Source organism: Cuculus canorus, chromosome 2 (genome assembly GCF_017976375.1).
Source record: "Cuculus canorus isolate bCucCan1 chromosome 2, bCucCan1.pri, whole genome shotgun sequence".
Lineage (NCBI taxonomy): Eukaryota > Metazoa > Chordata > Aves > Cuculiformes > Cuculidae > Cuculus > Cuculus canorus.
Genome location: NC_071402.1, coordinates 1142570 through 1160993, shown reverse-complemented (window position 1 = coordinate 1160993; position 18424 = coordinate 1142570). Strand labels below are relative to the sequence as shown.

At 54.0% G+C, this 18424-nt stretch overlaps 1 protein-coding gene across 2 annotated transcripts in view; it reads right to left on the bottom strand.

The window, feature by feature from the left end:
- The window catches only part of HSF1 (heat shock transcription factor 1), a 72350-nt gene that overhangs the window by 36702 nt on the left and 17224 nt on the right, over positions 1 to 18424 (bottom strand). The window lies entirely within an intron of this gene.

The following is an 18424-nucleotide window of genomic DNA, read 5'->3' as shown; positions in this document are numbered from 1 at the left end:
CCGGCAGGTCCTTCACAGCCCATCTTGGGTGGAATTATGTTCATTAATTCCACTTTGCCATTGTTCCAGCTCGTGCAGCTCTGGAACCGGCAACCGATTCACACATGGGTTTGAATGCGGAGTCTAATCCGGTGTGAGAGTAGCTTACATCTGCTCCCAGTCATTCCCACATCACCGTGGAAAAGTCCTCGGTGATCCAGCAGCATCTCCTCTGGCTGGTCCGGCTGCACACCGAGCTGGTTATAAATTGGGGTCTTCAGAGATTGGGACGGGGGAAAGGGCTGAAGGAGAGGGAGATTCACACCGAGGCAGGAAGGGCTGGAGGGCAGGAAGGCTCTGCAGAGGGATCTGAGCATGGATCCATGGGCTGGAGGACAGGAAGGGTCTGCAGAGAGATCTGAGCATGGATCCATGGGCTGGAGGGCAGGAAGGCTCTGCAGAGGGATCTGGACATGGATCCATGGGCTGGAGGGCAGGAAGGGTCTGTAGAGGGATCAGGACATGGATCCATGGGCTGGAGGGCAGGAAGGCTCTGCAGAGGGATCAAGACAAGCTGGATCCATGGAGTAGCACAGCAATCACCTCTCGGATTTTTCCCTCCAGCAGCTATTCCCAGACTCCCCACACATTTCTAGAACTCTATATTTGGGTTTTCTGTGCCTATAAAGCCAAACAGCAGCAATGGGGTTTGTGCTGCAAACATAAAAGGCGACAGAAAAACGAGCAATAAACCTTATTTTCCCTTATTGGAGCATCTTTCCTTATTCAAAATGCTCCAACAGCTCCAAGGAGCTCTGAGGTGATGTAGAACTATAGAATCCTGGAATTATTGAGGTTGGAAAAGCCCTCAGAGCTCCTCCAGTCCAACCGTCAGCCCTGTGCCAACTGAGCCCTGTCCCCAAGTGACAATATCCAAGCCTGGTCAGATCCCTCTGTAGATCCTCCTGCCCTCCAGCACATGGATCCAGCCTGGCCAGATCCCTCTGTAGATCCTCCTGCCCTCCAGCACATGGATCCATCCTGGCCAGATGACTGATGTGATCCCAATGCAAGATCTCACCCACAGGCAAACCAGCCATTCCAAGTCTTTTTTTGGGGAACACCTCCCAACACCCCTTGGTGGGACCCTGCCTGGAAGAGTTTAGAAGTAGCAGGGACAGCCCTGGAGAGGCTGGATGGCTTCCCATGGGTTTCAGGGAGGAGAAGGACGATGGTAGAACCTGGCAAAGCCCATCCAGAATCCCTGATTGCACTTGAAGAGCAAGAGGAGCCCTTGGCAGAGCAAAAGCATGGATGGTAAAAACTCAGAGAGGGAAAACTCACATGAAATCACAAAATCATGGGATGGTTTGGATCAGAAGGGACCTCAAAGCCCATCTAATTCCAACCATAGGCAGAAACATCTTCCACTGGATCAGGTTGCTCCAGGCCCGATCCAACCTGGCCTTGAACACCTCAAGGGATGCGGCAACCACCAATACTCTGGGCAACCTGGGACAGGATCTCGGAACAAATCATTCCAGCTTTCTCCAGACTTCCAGATGTACCCAAAATACCTGAATAAAGGAAGCATTTTCCCCTTGGAAGGCCGATAACTGCATTTTGGTTAAAGTGTGGAGCAGTCAGGGCTTTCAGCAGTGAAGTTGGAGCGTCCCTGCCGGCAGGGATGCGAGAGGCACCGGGCTAGAATCCGGTGTTGCCGCATATCGCCGGGTGCAGCTGCGGTTATCTCAGCTGCACCATCATTCCCAACGCACCAGCTGCCAATTACGCGCCCGACGGATCGCTGCGCCGAGCCCCAGCGGGGATTTGGGCAGGCTTGTAAATTAGCTGAGCTTTTCTCGGCACAGACCAGCTGAACGCGGCTACGAGATTGGCCTCAGGACAGAACGGCACACGGAGAAACTGCTGTCAGGATGGGACGAGGCACAGCCCTACGTCCGCTGCTCAACTCCCCAGGGTCCAGGGCAGGGATGGAGTCGGCCGCGCGAAGCCGGCCGCTGCCCGGGCAGCACCTGAGCCAGGCACAGAGGTCGAGGTCTGGTAGAACGGAGCCGGTGATGGATCATCAAAGGCGAAGAAAGGAAAGGGGTGAGAGCTCATTAGGGAGCTGGAAAAAAACAGCTGGAGACAGGGTCCCCGAAGGGTTAAACTGATCTGAGCACGGCTAAATCCCTTTAGGATTGGTTTAACATACGGTTTTATGAGGCAATTAAACTCCAGCGAGGAGTTTACAAGGGCAGCGCCAAACATTCCATCTCGGGAGTCGTTCTGAGCGCTTTGAAGTGTTGTGTCGATGCAATATCTGACAGGGCTGCATCGCCCAGCCCCACTCTGCACCTGCTTCTCCTAAACTGCTCCTCCACAGGGACACCTTCCCTCCCTCGCTAGAGCTCGGAATGAAGTCCAGGAGCTGCAGAATTTGGGGCTCAGAGCAGAAAGGGGATCCTCTCTTGCAGCAGGGAGTGTGTGGGATCGGCTGAGCCAAGCTCTGCCTCTTCCCAGTCCGTCCCTGTCCCTGTTGCTCCATAGGAATCATTCTCCTTGACCTGCACAGCCAGGACCTACCTGGAGCCGGGAATGAGGTCCAGGAGCTGCCGAATTTGGGGCTCAGAGCAGACAGGGGATCCCCTCTTGCAGCAGGGAGCACATGGGATAGGTTGAGCCAAGTTCTACCTGTTCACAGGCTGTCCCCTGTCCCTGTTGCGCCATAGGAATCATTCTCCTTGACCTGCACAGCCAGGACCTCCCTGGAACAAGGAATGAGGTCCAGGAGCTGCAGAATTTGGGGCTCAGAGCAAAAAGGGGATCCTCCCTTGCAGCAGGGAGCACATGGGATCGGCTGAGCCAAGTTCTACCTGTTTACAGGCTGTCCCTTGTCCCTGTTGCTCCACAGGAATCATTCTCCTTGATCTGCACAGCCAGGACCTCCCTGGAACAAGGAATGAGGTCCAGGAGCTGCAGAATTTGGGGCTCAGAGCAGAAAGGGGATCCTCTCTTGCAGCAGGGAGCACATGGGATCAGCTGAGCCAAGTGCTGCCTGTTCCCAGTCCCTCCTGCTCCCTGCTTCTCCTTGCCCTGTGCAGCCAGGACCTCCCTGGAACAAGGAATGAGGTCCAGGAGCTGCAGAATTTGGGGCTCAGAGCAGACAGGGGATTGTTTCTTGCAGCAGGGAGCACATGGGATCAGCTGAGCCAAGTGCTGCCTGTTCCCAGTCCCTCCTGGTCCCTGCTTCTCCTTGCCCTGTGCAGCCAGGACCTCCCTGGATCCGGGAATGAGGTCCAGGAGCTGCAGAATTCGGGGATCAGAGCAGAAAGGGGATCCTCTCTTGCAGCAGGGAGCACATGGGATTGGCTGAGCCAAGTTCTACCTGTTCACAGGCTGTCCCTTGTCTCTGTTGCTCCACAGGAATCATTCTCCTTGCCCCATGCAGCCAGGACTTCCCTGGATCCGGGAATGAGGTCCAGGAGCTGCAGAATTCGGGGGTCAGAGCAGAAAGGGGATCCTCTCTTGCAGCACGGAGCACATGGGATTGGCTGAGCCAAGCTCTACCTGTTCACAGGCTGTCCCCTGTCCCTGTTGCTCCACAGGAATCATTCTCCTTGACCTGCACAGCCAGGAACTCCCTGGAACAAAGAATGAGGTCCAGGAGCTGCAGAATTTGGGGCTCAGAGCAAAAAGGGGATCGTCTCTTGCAGCACGGAGCACATGGGATCGGCTGAGCCAAGTTCTACCTGTTCACAGGCTGGCCCCTGTCCCTGTTGCTCCATAGGAATCATTCCCCTTGACCTGCACAGCCAGGACCTCCCTGGAGATGGGAATGAGGTCCAGGAGCTGCAGAATTTGGGGCTCAGAGCAAAAAGGGGATCCCCTCTTGCAGCATGGAGCACATGGGACCGGCTGAGCCAAGTTCTACCTGTTCACAGTCCCTCCTGCTCCCTTGTTCTGCTTGACCTGCGCAGCCAGGACCTCCCTGGAACCGGGAATGAGGTCCAGGAGCTGCAGAATTTGGGGCTCAGAGCAGACAGGGGATCCTCTCTTGCAGCACGGAGCGCATGGGATCGGCTGAGCCAAGTTCTACCTGTTCACAGGCTGTCCCCTGACCCTGTTGCTCCATAGGAATCATTCTCCTTGACCTGCACAGCCAGGACCTCCCTGGAACAAGGAATGAGGTCCAGGAGCTGCAGAATTTGGGGCTCAGAGCAGAAAGGGGATCCTCTCTTGCAGTAGGGAGCACATGGGATCGGCTGAGCCAAGTGCTGCCTGTTCCCAGTCCCTCCTGCTCCCTGCTTCTCCGTGCCCTACGCAGCCAGGACCTCCCTGGATGGGGGAATGAGGTCCAGGAGCTGCAGAATTTGGGGGCTGAGAGCAGAAAGGGGATTCTCTCTTGCAGCAGGGAGCACATGGAATCGGCTGAGCCAAGCTCTACCTGTTCACAGGCTGTCCCCTGTCCCTGTTGCTCCATAGGAATCATTCTTCTTGCCCTGCGCAGCCAGGATTTCCCTGGAACAAGGAATGAGGTCCAGGAGCTGCAGAATTTGGGGCTCAGAGCAGAAAAAGGATTCTCTCTTGCAGCAGGGAGCACATGGGATCAGCTGAGCCAAGTGCTGCCTGTTCCCAGTCCCTCCTGGTCCCCGCTTCTCCTTGCCCTGTGCAGCCAGGACCTCCCTGTATCCAGGAATGAGGTCCAGGAGCTGCAGAATTAGGGGCTCAGAGCAGAAAGGCGATCATCTCTTGCAGCACAGAGTGCATGGGATCAGCTGAGCCAAGCTCTGCCTGTTCCCAGTCCCTCCTGGTCCCTGCTTCTCCTTGCCCTGTGCAGCCATGACCTCCCTGGATCTGGGAATAAGGTTCAGGAGCTGCAGAATTTGGGGCTCAGAATAGACAGGGGATCCTCTCTTGCAGCACGGAGCACATGGGATAGGCTAAGCCAAGTGCTGCCTGTTCACAGACTGTCCCTTGTCTCTGTTGCTCCACAGGAATCATTCTCCTTGACCTGCACAGCCAGGACCTCCCTGGAACAAGGAATGAGGTCCAGGAGCTGCAGAATTTGGGGCTCAGAGTAAAAAGGGGATCGTCTCTTGCAGCATGGAGCACATGGGACCGGCTGAGCCAAGTGCTGCCTGTTCACAGTCTGTCCCTTGTCTCTGTTGCTCCACAGGAATGATTCTCCTTGACCTGCACAGCCAGGACCTCCCTGGAACAAGGAATGAGGTACAGGAGCTGCAGAATTTGTGGCTCAGAGCATAAAGGGGATCCTCTCTTGCAGCAGGGAGCTAAGCTCTGCCTGTTCCCAGTAGCTCCTGGTCCCTGCTTCTCCTTGCCCCGTGCAGCTAGGACCTCCCTGGATCCAGGAATGAGGTCCAGGAGCTGCACAATTTGGGGCTCAGAGTAGACAGGGGATCCCCTCTTGCAGCATGGAGCGCATGGGATGGTCGAGTGAAGCGTTCCCTGTTCTCAGTGTCCCCCACCACCACGTACCCACTGCTCCTCCATCTGGATAAAGCACATTCCCATCTCAGCAATGATCCACAGGAACAATCCAGCTGGATGTGCTTTTTCCCCTCTATGGAAAAGGAGGTTCCCCAGTCTGGAACTGGACAGAGGAGTACAGGTTCTTTGTGCTGAAACCCAGGGCCTTGGGATGCCTGTGTGGCTCTGCCAGACCGGGAATGCCATTTGTTAGACCGGGAATGCCATTTGTTATCTCCTGCTGCCAGGAGAGCGGCTCATTCATCCTGTCCTCAGGAGACACGGCCGTCCTGCGTGACAAACAGCCTTCCAAAGCGCTCTAATTACCAAGGAAGCGCCCGCTGCCCTCCGATAAAATGACTCCGGGTAAAAGCCGTGCTTGACTTCACAATTGTTAAATAAATGAGTATTTTTTTAGCCCATATTTTGCAATTTAAAGGAAAAGCAGCTGTGCGAGCTGTCACACTCATCAGGGCTTGAGGCTACTTGGAATCACCAGGTTTTCAGAGGCAGGTAAACACACAAGAGCCATCCTAGAGTCTTGGAATGGTTTGGGTTGGAAGGAACCTCAAAGCCCATCCAGTTCCAACCCCATGCCATGGGCAGGGACACCTCCCACTGGATCAGGTTCCTCCAAGCCCCATCCAACCTGGCCTCGAACACCTCCAGGGATGGGATCTGGGGGTTCTGGTTGATGGCAAGTGAGAATCATGAAACCAGGAGATGATTTGGGTTGGAAGGGACCTCAAAGCCCATCCAGTTCCAATCCCCTGCCATAAGCAGGGACACCTTCCACTGGATCAGGTTGCTCCAAGCCCCATCCAACCTGGCCTTCAAAACCTCCAGGGATGGGGCAGCCACCACTGCTCTGGGCAGCCCCTACAAGTCCTTACACTCAAGGAATTGTTCCCAATAGACAGTCTAACCCTCTCCTGGCCCAACTGGAGGCCGTTCCCTCTCGTCCCATTGCCTGTTCCTTCAGAGCAGAGCCCAACACACCTGGCAACAGCCTCCTTTCCAGGAGCTGCACAGAGCCAGAAGGTCTCCCCTCAGCCTCCTTTGCTCCAGATTAAACAGCTCCAGGTCCCTGAGCTTCTCCTCATAAGACATGTCCTTGTAATGGAGCAAGCCAATCCAGATCTGGGTCCTGCTACATCCGCATTGGCTTGGAAAATGATAAATAGCCAAAGATCTTCCTTTCAGCATCGGATATGGGTCCAGAGCAAAGCTCAGGATCACAGATGCTCATCAATACCTCAATATCTGCTGGGCAGGAGGCAGGATGGCAGGGTCAGACTCTGCTCAATGGTTGTTCAGCGCCAGGAGAAGGTGCACTGGGCACACACAGTGGAGCTTTGGAAGTTCTACCTGGACATGGGTAGTGTCCTGTGAGGAACCCTACTTTCCTATGACGGTGCCAGAGAAGTCACAGGTGTCCCATCCCTGGAGGTGTTCAAGGCCAGGTTGGATGGGGCTTGGAGGAACCTGATCCATTGGGAGGTGTCCCTATCCATGGCAAAGGATGGAACTGGATGGGCTTTGAGGTCCCTTCCAACCCAACCCATTCCAGGATTCTATGACTCTCCGGAGAAATCCAACTCACCTGGACGCACTCCTGTGTAACCGGCTGGAGGCGACTTTGCTGTAGCAGGGGTTTGGACTAGAAGAGCTCCAGAGGTCCTTTCCAACCCCACCATTCTGGGATTATGGGATGCTATGGCCTCACTCATGTTTCAGGTGAGACCGGCATTTCCTCAACCTTCTTCACTCAACCTCTTCTTTCACACAACGATGGACACCAAACAATGCTGGGCTCTACTGCTTACGTGTTCCAGCGGTTTAAAGGTCACCAGGACAAAACATGGGTGGCTTTGGTCCATGGGAGACACAGTGAACCCCATCACTTGGGCTCTAAATCTGCACCCATGGCTCTCTCAAAAAGGGCGGAGAGATGGATTACTGAGTTGTGGCTGTAAGAATCATAGAATCATGGAATGGGTTGGGTTGGAAAGGACCTCAAAGTCCATCCAGTTCCACCCCTCTGCCATGGGCAGGGACACTACCCACTGGACCAGGTTGCTCCAAGCCCCATCCAACCTGTTCTTGAACACCTCCAGGGATGGGGCAGCCATCACTTCTTTGGGACAACCTGGGCCAGGGCCTCCCCACCTTCATCGCGAAGAATTTCTTCCTAAGATCTCATCTCCATCTCCGCTCTTGCAGCTCAAAACCGTTCCCTTCATCCTATCCCTGCGCTGCCTGATCAACAGCCCCTCCTCAGCTTTCCTGGAGCCCCTCTCCCTACTGGAAGCTGCTCTAAGGTGTCCCCATAGCTTTGTCTTCTCCAGGCTGGACAACCCCAACTCTCTCAGTCTGTCCTCATACAGGGGATTCTCCAGCCCTTGGACCATGTCCGTGGCCTCCTCTAGACTCATTCCAACAGCTCCACGTACTTCCTGCACTGAGGACTCCAGAACTGGACGTAAAACTCCAGATGAGGTCTCACCAGAGCGGAGCAGAGGGGCAGAATCCCCTCCTTCTCCCTCCTGGCCCCACAGCTTTGGATGCAGCCCAGGACACGAGTGGTTTCCGGGTTGTGAGCACACGTTGCTGGCTCCCGTTGAGCTTCTCCTCTCCCGGCATCCCAAGTCCTTCTCCCAGTCCTTCTCTACCCAACCTGGATTTGTTTTACCATTGCTCAAATTGAGTAAGAGCAACACATCGAGTCAGAGGAAAAATCACGCGGGCAAAGAGAGCGGTAGAGGGGCAGAACCTCATGATCCTGGGCTTAGAGGAGCTGCCATGAGATAAATGTGGGGCACCCCATGGGCATGAAGCCGAAAGACAAAGGGATGCAGATAGCAACCATTCCCTCCCTCCTGCTCGGAGGTCGGGATATCAGCTGAAGTCAGCAGCTGGCAGATTCAGCAGGAACAAAGGGATACGGTTCTCCAGACACCACGTAATTAAGATGCGGACCTGTGCCGCCGTATCCCAGGAGCCGTCGGACGAAACCACACAAAGGAAAATGAATCTATTGAGGACCATTAAACATCGGGGCATCACCTGTACCTCCAGAAGCTCCGAACCCACAGGCGGGTGCCTGGAGACGGCTCTGGGAGAGCAACGTGCTGCGCTTCTCTTGCCTTCAGAAACGGGGCTGGAAGATCAGGACCTCTGATTCATAGCATCATGGAATCACTGAGGTTGGAAAAGACCTCCAAACTCATCCAGTCCAACCATCAGACCAGCATTCCTGTGCTGACTCAACCGTGTCGTGCCACATCCACATGGTTTCCGAACCCCTCCAGGGATGGGGACTCCCCAATGACCTGGGCAGCCTCTGCCAACCCTTGCCCACAAGGACTGGTTCCCAGTATCCAGTCTAAACCTCTCCTGGAACAACTGGAGGCTGTTCCCTCTCGTCCCATCACCTCTTCCTTTGGAGCAGGGCCTGACCCCTGCCTGGCTCCAGCCTCCTTTCCAGGAGCTGCACAGAGACAGGAGGTCTCCCCTCAGCTTCCTTTGCTCCAGGCTAAACAGCTCCAGGTCTCTCAGCTGCTCCCAAAATCCCTGTTCTCCAGACCCTTCCCAGCTCCGGTCCCCTCTCCACACGTGCTTCAGCCCCTCCAGGTCTTTCTTGGAGTGAGGAGCCCAGAACTGAGCCCAGAAGTCAAGGTGTCACCTCAGGAGTGCAGGGGGACAATCCCTGCGTGGCTCCTGGTGGCCACCCCAGGGCTGATCCAAGCCCAGATGCCGCTGGCCACCTTGGCCACCTGGGCACACTGCTGGCTCATGGTCACCCACTGCTGACCAGCACTCCAGGGCCTTTTCCACTGGGCAGCTTTCAGCTGCTCTTCCCCAAACCTGGAGCGTTGATGGGGTTGGTGTGACCCCATGTTTGATTTTGGCTGTTGGAGAAGTGGTGGCTGCCCCATCCCTGGAGGTGCTGAAGACCAGGTTGGATGGGCCTTGGAGCAACCTGATGCAGTGGGACGTCCCTTCCCATGGTAGGGGTTGGAACTATATGATCTATTACCTTCCAATCCAACACCATCTCGTGGTTCCACGATTCTCACTTGCCCTCAACCAGAACCCCCAGATTCCATCCCTGGAGGTGTTGAAGGACTGGTTGGATGAGGCTTGGAGCAACCAGATCCAGTGAGAAGTGTCCCTGTCTATGGCAAGGGGTGGAACTGGATGATCTTTGAGGTCCCTTCCAACCCAAACCACTCCATGATTCTACGATCTAGTGTCGAAAAGCAAATTAGTGAAGATGAGGAATGACCAAGTCCCTGAAGGGGCTCCAAGAAAGCTGGGGAGGGACTTTTTACAAAGGTTTGGAGTAATAGGATGAGCGGCAATGGCTTTAAACTGGAGAGGGGCAGATTTAGACTGGACATGAAGAGGAATTTCTTCACCATGAGAGTGGTGAGACCCTGGAACAAGTTGCCCAGGGACGTTGTGGCTGCCCCATCCCTGGAGGTATTCAAGGCCAGGTTGGATGGGCCTTGGAGCAACCTGATCCAGTGGGATATCCCTGCCCATGGCAAGGGGTTGGAACTGGATGACCTTGAAGGTCCCTTCCAACCCAAACTATTCTAGGATTCCAAGTGTCTCTTGGAGAGATGCTGTGAACCTGTTGCCTCCGGAACCATGAGCTGCTGTCTGCAGGCAAAGTAGGGTTTGAAGGGACCTCAAAGCTCATCCAGTCCCAACCCCCTGCCATGGACACGGACGCCTTCCACTGGATCAGAGAGAAAAGCCCACTGTCAAAAGAATAAAATCCCATTACAGACCATATCCAAGAACCTAAAGTAGGAGATGCTGGTGCAGCTGAGTTTTTTTAACGTCATCATGTCATGCTGGGGCATTAATTAATCTCAGATTGAGACCACGGTGCTGAAAAATGAGGTCTCCACAGGTCTTTAACCCAGGATTTGGAATGATCAATAAACCCGACTTTGGATGATCCTAAGCCAGGACCAAGATCATAAAAAGCAGCAGCGTAGATAAAACACAAGGATCCCATGTTTTATTCGGTGTTTTCAGTCATCAAAGCAGTTTGAAGCTCAAGCTGATGTTTGACTCCAAGCCAGCCCAGGTCCCTCCGGAGCAGACGGACATGTGGAGGCCATAGGAGCAGAGTCGGAGTCTTGGCTCCGATCTGGGAACAGCTGGAGCCTGCGCAACCACAGGTCATAAACCAATCTATTACATTTGTCTAATTTAGAGGTCAGAAAAGCCTGGACCACAGTTTGCAAGGCTGGAAGACCCGGAGTTCAGCCAACAAAATGCATGGAATGAGCTTGGAACCAAAGAACAGTCTGCTAGTAGTCAAGGATCTACGAACGCTTACTCCAAGAAGGACATTGAGGGGCTGGAGCGTGTCTGGAGAAAGGAACGGAGCTGGGAAGGGGCTGGAGAAGAAGGGTTCTGGGAAGGGGCTGAGGGATCTGGGGTTGTTTAGCCTGGAGAAGAAGAGGCTGAGGGGAGACCTCATCACTGTCTACAACTGCCTTGAAGGAGGTGTGGTGAGGTGGGTGCTTGTCTCTTCAGCCAAGTGGAGGAGGAAATGGCCTCAAGTTGCACAAGGGGAGGTTTAGATTGGACATTAGGAAAAATTTCTTCATCAAAAGGGTTCTCAGGCTCTGGCAGAGGCTGCCCAGGGAGGTGGTGGAGTCCTCATCCCTCGTGGTATTTAAAATTGGGTAGATGAGGTGCTCAGGGATATGGTTAGTAGTGGATATGGTTGGACATCTCAAAGGTCATGGTTTCCAACCAAGCAATTCTATCTGTAATGGTATGTTGGACAAAACTCGGCCCAGTATTGATCCCTGAGGGACACTGCTGGCCACAGGCTTTTAACCGGACCCTACGGTGCCAATCCCAACCCTCTGAGCTCCACCAACTACCCAGTTCCCAAGCCACCACACTGCCCCCTCATCCAACCCACACTTCTCTATGAGAACCTTGCAGAAGATGGCATCAAAAGCTTCGCTGAAACCAAGAAGACCACATCAAGCCAAGCGCTGCAAATGCCTCCTCCCGAGCTCCTACAATCCCACCCTTGCGCATGGGGAGCTTCTGCTGCACAAATCCTGTCCCACGACACCGCCATACTTCACGATTTACCACAGGTCCGATAAGGATCCAACACCCTGACAGTGATGTTTCCTCTCCAAACCCAGGGGTACAGCACCGCTTAACTCCACACGTTCACCCTCACGTAGCTTGAAAAGGAAAAGGACGGGATGTCATCCAGAGGGACCTGGAGAGGCTGGAGAAGTGAGGCTGGGAGAACCTCAGGAGGTTCAACAATGCAAAGGGCAAGGTCCTACATCTGGGTTGGGCAATGCCCTATTTCAGTCCAGGATGGGGGATGATGGGATGGAGAGCAGCCATCAGGAGAAGGACTTGGAGTGCTGGTCAATGAGAAGCTCAACATGAGCCACAACGTGCACTCACAGCCCAGAAGGTCAACGGTGTCCTGGGCTGCATCCAAAGCAGCGTGGCCAGCAGGGACGGAGGGGATTCTGCTCCTCTGTTCCTCTCTTGGGAGACCTCCTCTGGAGGATTGGGTCCAGTTCTGGAATCCTCAACAGAAGAAGGAGATGGAGCTGTTGGAATGGGTCCAGAGGAGGCTCCAAGGATGATGGGAGGGCTGGAGCACCTCCCATCCAAGGACAGGATGAGAGAGTTGGAGTTCTTCAGCCTGGAGAAGAGAAGGCTCCAAAGAGACCTTAGAGTGACCTTCCAGTATCTGAAGGGGCTCCAAGAAAGCTGAGGAGGGGCTGTTCACAAAGGCTTGGGGTGATAGGACGAGGGGGAATGGGGATAAACTGGAGAGGGGCAGATTCAGACTGGACATTAGGAGGAATTTCTTGACCATGAGAGTGGTGAGGCCCTGGAAGAGGTTTCCCAGGGAAGTGGTGGCTGCCCCATCCCTGGAAGTGTTCCAGGCCACGTTGGATGGTCCTTGGGCAGCCTGATCCAGTGGGATGTCCCTTCCCACGGCAGGGGGTTGGAACTGGATGGGCTTTAATGTCCCTTCCAACCTAAACTACTCTATGATTCTATGAATTTCAGCAACAAAGTGAAGTTGGGGTTTGTTTTTTCCAGCCAGGCACCAGGAAAGCGAGAAGTTGAGTCCCCACAGATACAGGTTCCCGGCAACAAGACTGTCATTAATCCTAATTCGGCTTCTTTCAGTCGGAAACAGCCAGGAGAACACCCCGGTGGAGGACATCAGCTCCTGAAACGGGATACACAGATGCCGTCCAGCTGCCCAACCCTACCCAGCGCACAAAGAAAAAGAGCTTTTTCCATGTGGACAGACACCCTCAGCTGCTCAGCTGCAAGCGGATGAGGCCCCTGAGGATAAGATGCTCCAATTGCGGCAGGCAGACCCGGTTTGTGAAAGAACACGGATCACTACTGCCTCCTTCTTTTGATGAAGAGGTTTGACTACACGAGCTGTGGATGGCAAAGGAGCCATCACAGCTCAATACAGAATCATAGAACAGTCTGGGTTGGAAGGGACCTTGAAGCCCAACCAGTTCCAACCCCCTGCCGTGGGAAGGGAGGACATCCCACTGGATCAGGCTGCCCAAGGACCATCCAACCTGGCCTTCAACACCTCCAGAGATGGGGCAGCCACAACTTCACCGGGTAACCTCTTCCAGGGTCTCACCACTCTCATGGTGAAGAAATTCCTCCTCATGTCCAGTCTGAATCTGCCCCTGTCCGGTTTATCTCCATTCCCCCCATCCTATCACAACAAGCCTTTGTGAACAGTCCCTCCTCAGCTTTCTTGGAGCCCCTTCAGGTACTGGAAGGTCGCTCTAAGGTCTCCTCGGAGCCTTCTCTTCTCCAGGATGAACAATCCCAACTCTCTCAGCCTGTCCTCGGATGGGAGGTGCTCCAGCCCTCCCACCATCCTTGGAGCCTCCTCTGGACTCGTTCCAACAGCTCCATCTCCTTCTTCTATTGAGGATTCCAGAACTGGACCCAATCCTCCAGAGGAGGTCTCCCAAGAGAGGAACAGAGGGGCAGAATCCCCCTCCGTCCCTGCTGGCCACGCTGCTTTGGATGCAGCCCAGGACACGGTTGGCCTTCTGGGCTGTGAGCGCACGTTGTGGCTCATGTCGAGCTTCTCATTCCCATCACCCCAAGTCCTTCTCCTCAGCGCTGCTCTCCATCACATCATCCCCCATCGTGTACTGAAATTGAGGATTGCTCTGACACAGGTGCAGAACCTTGCCCTTGGCCTTGTTGAACCTCGTGAGGTTCTCCCAGGTCCACTTCTCCAGACGTACCCCTGCCTTTCCTTGCTGACATTAAGCAGGAAAAAGCCTTCAATCTGCTCAGAGAGGCAGAAGGTGGCTTTGTGTCGTGACTGAACCACCCAAGGGGGCAGGAAGCTGAGGGCCTGCCATGCTTTCTTAGAGCTTCTGAAGTTCTTGGGCAGGATGCTGTCTCATTGCCAGCTCCCTCTGACCTGTATCTTCCTAAACAGCTTCCTTCCTGCTCTGGAGAGGAGGATAAGGAAGAGAAACAGGTTTTTCACTGGAGAAGAAGATGGAATTTGTGGAAAAAGCTCTAGATTTAATTTATGGAACCTGCTCCACGTGGAATTTGTTCTCCACAACTGCAGGCAGAGCTGTAGGGACCAATATGATGGGGCTCAGACCACGGGATGGCAGAGCTGGACCACAGCACAGTCATGGAATGCTTTGGGTTGGAAGGGACCTCAAAGCCCATCCAGTTCCACCTCCTGCCATGGGCAAGGACACTCTCCCATTGGATCAGGTTGCTCCAAGCCCCATCCAACCTGGCCTTGAACACCTCCAGGGATGGGGCAGCCACGACTTCTCTCAGCAACCTGGGCCAGGGTCTCCCCACCCTCATCGTGAAGAACAGTTTCCTAAGATCTCATCTCAATCTCTCCTCTTTCAGCTCAAAACCATCTCCTCTCATCCCATCCTTGCACTCCCTGACCAAGAGTCCCTCCCCAGCTTTCCTGGAGTCCCTTCTGCATACTGGAAAGCTGCTAGAAGGTCTCCAGAGAGCCTTCTCTTCTCCAGCCTGTCCTCATATAGGAGGTGCTCCAGCCCTTGGATCATCTCCATGGCCTCCTCTGGACTCCCTCCAACATCTCCATGTCCTTCCTGCGGTGAGGACTCCAGAACTGGATTCAGGACTCCTGGTGAGGTCTCACGCAAGCAACACCCACTCAAAAACCAGCACCGAAATTCCAGTTTGGGCTTAGAAGACAGCTCTGAAAGTTCTCACACCTCTCGGCAAGGCTGCAGGAACGGGACACAAGACGTCATGAACTCACAGAGCATGGTGCAGACCACTGAAATACCTGGCTAGCAACGTCATGGAAGATCATCTTACGGATTTTATGGCCTTGCTGTACGGACTGGGCCTCATTTTTCCATGCCGGAACAGATCCGCGGAGCAGAACGGTCGCTCTCCATTGGGGAACGGTGAAGAGAGAAGCAAGGCTGTAAAGCTCAGTCTAAATCCAAGCCCAGGACTCACAGCTGTGTGGTTACTCATCTCCCAGAGGGTTCTAAAGAGCTTTGAACTCAAGGCCCTCACTCCTTGAGGGTGGGAGTGCTCCTGTTAACGAGACCATGCCGAGCACGGTGACCGCACTTGGCTAACGCCGCGCTGGCGTCATTAGGTCCTAGCTCAGCTTTTTCTTCACCTCACACCGACGGCTTCAATCTTTTCAACAAATGCTCCAACATAAACTCCAGCCCCTTAGGTCGGTGTCAAACCAGAATGGATTTGTTGCTTTTGGAACCCTGGAACCATAAAACGAGCTGCACGGGGCAGAGTTATTTGGTTTGATTTACGGGGGGCCAGCATACGGTAAAAGAATTCCGGCGCGGAGGAACTGCCGGTGCAAAAGGCCAAGTCCTCGTGTCTGTTTCGATTTATTTTAGTCAAGAGGAGATGTAACTTTTGAATTCTGTTAGCAACGGGGGCTTTATAAACAGCGTCTGGTCCGGAGGAAGCGTCTTCAGCGTCCCAAGGCGGTGCTTCCAGCACGGAGTCAGAGCGAGCGTGATCCTTGACGGAGCCATGGAGAGAAGCGATAAAAGCAGGTGTAGACATCATGGCTGGCTCGCGGCTTTCAACAATCTGGTTAGAATTAAACTTACGGATACGCTTTTGCTCCCAGCGGATTCGAGCAGAGCTGATGAATCACTAGGAATGACAGGCTCCTCCCTTCCCGGCTCACCTTCCTGCCCAGGGCAGCTCGGCAGGCACAGCTCAGAGAATCATGGAATCACTAAGGTTGGAAAAGCCCTCCAAGATCATCCAACCCAACCATCAGGCCAACTCCCTTGTGCTGACTGAACCCTGTCCCCAAGTGCCACGGCCACATGGTTTCTGAATCCCTCCAGGGATGAGGACTCCCCCCTTGCCCTGGGCAGTCTCTGCCAACCCTTGACCTCAAGGAATTGATCCCAGTATCCAGTCTAAATCTCTCCTGGCCCATCTGGAGGCCATTCCCTCTCATCCCATCACCTGTTCCTTGGGAGCGGAGCCTGACCCCTGACTGGCTCCAGCCCCCTTTCCAGGAGCTCCGCAGAGCCAGAAGGTCTCCCCTCAAAGAACATAGAATAGTTTGGGTTGGAAGGGACCTTCAAGATCATCCAGTTGCAGCCGTCCTGCCATGGGCAGGGCCAACTCCCCCTAAACCAGGTTGCTCCAAGGGCCATCCAACCTGGCCTTGAACACCTCCAGGGATGGGGCAGCCACAACATCCCTGGGAACCCTGTTCCAGGGCCTCCCCACCCTCATCATGAAGAAGTTCCTCCTCATGTCCAGTCTAAATCTGTCCCTCTCCAGTTTAAAGCCACTGCCCCTTATCCCATCACTCCATCCCTTTGCAAAAAGTCCTCCCACTCCTCTTTCTTGTAGGCCACATCTTTTCTCTCTACAAAAGAACTCATCGGGACAATGATCACCCAATCCAGAGGCACCATCTCCAGTGAGAACGTGAGTTTGTTCTCTCCACTCTTGTCCCACAGCCAGTGTCCAGGCACGCTGTGTTAGGTCTACAGGGCTGGAGCATCTCCCATCCGAGGACAGGCTGAGAGAGTTGGGGTTGTTCCACCTGGAGAAGAGAAGGCTCTGAGGAGACCTTAGAGCGACCTTCCAGTACCTGAAGGGGCTCCAAGAAAGCTGGAGAGGGAGTCTTCACAAAGGCTTGTGGGGATAGGACGAGGGGGAACAGGGATAAACTGGAGAGGGGCAGATTTAGACTGGACATGAGGAGGAATTTCTTCACCTTGAGAGTGGTGAGGCCCTGGAAGAGGTTCACGGCGAAGTTGTGGCTGCCCCATCCCTGGAGGTGTTCAAGGCCATGCAGTCTGATCCAGTGGGATATCCCTGCCCATGGCAGGGGGTTGGAACTGGATGATCTTTAAAGTCCCTTCCAACCTAAACTATTCCATGATTCTGTGATTGAGATGAGATCTTAGGAAGAAATTCTTCACGATGAAGGTGGGGAGGCCTTGGCCCAGGTCGCCCAGAGCAGTGGTGGCTGCCCCATCCCTGGAGGTGTTCAAGAACAGGTTGGATGGGGCTTGGAGCAACCTGATCCAGTGGGATGTCCCTGCCCATGGCAGGGGGGTGGAACTGGATGGGCTTTGAGGTCCTTTCTAACCCAACCCATTCCATGATTCTATGATTCTTACAGCCACAACTCAGTAACCCGTCTCTCCGCCCTTTTTGAGAGAGCCATGGGTGCAGATTTAGAGCCCAAGTGATGGGGTTCACTGTGTCTCCCATGGACCAAAGCCACCCATGTTTTGTCCTGGTGACCTTTAAACCACTGGAACACGTAAGCAGTAGAGTCCAGCATTGTTTGGTGTCCATCATTGTGTGAAAGAAGAGGTTGAGTGAAGAAGGTTGAGAAAATGCTTCACGATGAGGGTGGGGAGACCCTGGCCCAGGTTGCCCAGAGAAGTGATGGCTGCCCTATCCCTGGAGGTGTTCAAGGCCAGGTGGGATGGGGCTTTGAGTCCCTGATCCAGTGGAAGATGTCCCTGTCCATGGCAGGGAAGTGGAACTGGATGGGCTTTGAGGTCCCTTCCAACCCACACCATTCCATAACTGGCGATTCTGGCACTGCTCTTCCAGGGCAACGTCCCAGCTCACCAAACTCCGTTCTCCACCATTCCGCTCCTGCCGCAGGCACACAAGGATAAAAAGGAATCCAAGTATTGTCTTCTGGACTTGTTTACAGTCCAAAAAGACAAGCATGCCACCACACCTCCAACTGCTTATGGAGCTTCATGCAGGCTGGGAGGAATTATGGAATGACATGGATAGACCTGGAGTTGGGAAAGACCATAACAGTTCAATGTTGTCAAGTACCTGACTGCAAGCAGCTGCAACGCAGTCATAATTATGATCGTCAGGTTAAAATCCAACCTGTTCCAAGCTAAAAAGCCTGGAAGAAAACATCTGGCTGAGGTGAGTCACAGCTCCATGAGGTAGGAAAGCAGAACGGGAGCCAAAGGAAATGGTAGGATTTCAAGCTCGGTAATTTAGTATAATTAATGACTGCCCTTTGCTTCAAGGCATCTCGTAAGGCAACGGCCTCCCAGCTGGAAGATGGAGTTGAAGCGGACACCACTTCCCACTGCTGGAGAGGAGGTTCCTGTCCCTTCTCCCACGGTGGTTCCTGATGAATTCTTGATTTTGAAATACTACAAGAGGAAAGCAATCAGAAACAAAAGACACACCAGAGATGGAATCCAGAGGGATTTGGATGCCGTCCTAAACGACCTGGACGTGCTCAAGAAGTGAGACCCTGCGAACCTCATGAGGTTCCCCAAAGCCAAGTGGCAAAGACCTACACCAGAGTTAAGACAATGCCAAGCACAAATCCAGGCGGGGTGGAGAATGGATTGGGAGCAGC